The following is a 1,804-nucleotide window of genomic DNA, read 5'->3' on the forward strand; positions in this document are numbered from 1 at the left end:
ATCAAAAATTCTTTTATAAAGAATAATGTCTTGTTAAAAAGGTAAAAAGGAAGGGAAGGAGACGGGTAAAAAGGGGAGTGCCGGCCTCGTGGCTCGGGGTAAGGAATCGGTAATTAGGGAAAAAGGACTATAGATTTCCAGGGGCATGCCGCCGTATGATAATAAGGAATAAGGAAAATTTGCTAAAAATTGGAATCTAACCTACAACAAAGAATCGCATCCAAAAATGGAGACCCAAATAACTCGGGGTGGCATGGCTCAGTGGTAGAGTGGTCATTTCCCAACCCGGAGGTTGTGGGTTCAATCCCCGGCCATGGTGACCATGTCAAAGTATCTTTGAGCAAGATACTGAACCCCCAGTCGCTCCTGATGCTGCGTCATCAGTAGCTAGATGAGGTACAGTGTAAAGCGCTTTGAGTACCCAAGGAAGAAAATATAAGTGACAGCCCATTTACCATAACTCAAAAAATAATTTATCATTAGAAAGGTTTTCCGGAGGATTGCCCCAAAGCTACACTAAGCCTTTCAGCTAAAATCTCCTCTATTCCTCCTAATTCTGACTCCTTGTCAGCTACTCAGTAGTTTTGTTCCAATTGAAGGCCCGCCTTCTTGCCACCCACAGGTTTATGCAAATCCCAAGACTCAGACCCCTTTGCTATAGAGCGCTTCGCAGCTCGCTCAAAAAGATACACTTCCAGTATCTTCACCGCCAACCAGAGCAGTAGATCGCGGTGAAAGCCCATTCACTTTGAATGGCTTTTCCACACTCACTCTAGAGTGTGAACTCCCATAGGGGACTGGTCACCGTTTCTATGACACAAAATAGTTCCATAGGCCCGCTCTGGACCTACAATAAAAAGTCCTGTTCTAGGAAACACTATTCCTTAAAAAGACTATTTTTGTGGCTTCTCAGGGTCGTCTGACATGACAATTTATCAGCGGGTACCGTTTTCTGAGTTTTGTGCCCAATACTCAGCAAAACGCTTCCCCGGGTTCTTTTGGGGCTCTGACTGATCCCGATATTTTGTAATAAATCAATCAAACGTCTTACGTTGGGCGCCACATGTCAGATTCCTTTTACCTGCAGGATTACCAGGAAAATCCTGACCAGCCCCGCCGTTTAATGGGTTACACTTTCCATTGACCCTTGCTTGCTCTAACACGACAGTGCAAGGGGATCGAAGAGTTTCCTAGCCGGTGTCGAGAGGAATTAGCCTAGGTTACTAACTGCCTTTAAATTTGTATAGCCAATCCGATTTTCAGTCATTTAATTAATCTTAGCGAGTAACAGAACTAAGAGTTATTAAAGTAACTACTTTTACGACAGCTTTCTTCTCATTTTGAATCGTTTGCATTTGTTATTGACCTAGGAAGTTTAACAGTTATTCTTAAAACCGTACGGATTTGTTTTATTTCTAGCCGGAGTATACAATTTAATCAATTTCATAGGATGGTAACAAGACCTTTTATCATTAAGGTCTTAGCCGTTCATTCAGTAGAGATTGAGTGTGTAAATGAATTAAATCAGTAGAGTGACAATAATAGTGTTAAAATAAGTTTATAAAATTTTATTTAATAATATGAATAATTAAACAATAATTCCTTATCAACCATCAATTCCTTAAAAGTAGAGTACAGTCAATAAGCAAGAAAATTGGATGATAATGAGTTTTATTACATGATATTAATTCAACTCAATCATAATAGTAATAATACCAATTCTTTTAATAAAGATGATAGGTGAAATTAATGATTGATGTTAAAGCCATGTATAACATCAGTTAAAATCATAAAGTAAGAAATA

The sequence above is a fragment of the Filicampus tigris genome, chromosome 13, assembly GCF_054856515.1.
Source record: "Filicampus tigris isolate MCC_2025a chromosome 13, RoL_Ftig_1.0, whole genome shotgun sequence".
NCBI lineage: Eukaryota > Metazoa > Chordata > Actinopteri > Syngnathiformes > Syngnathidae > Filicampus > Filicampus tigris.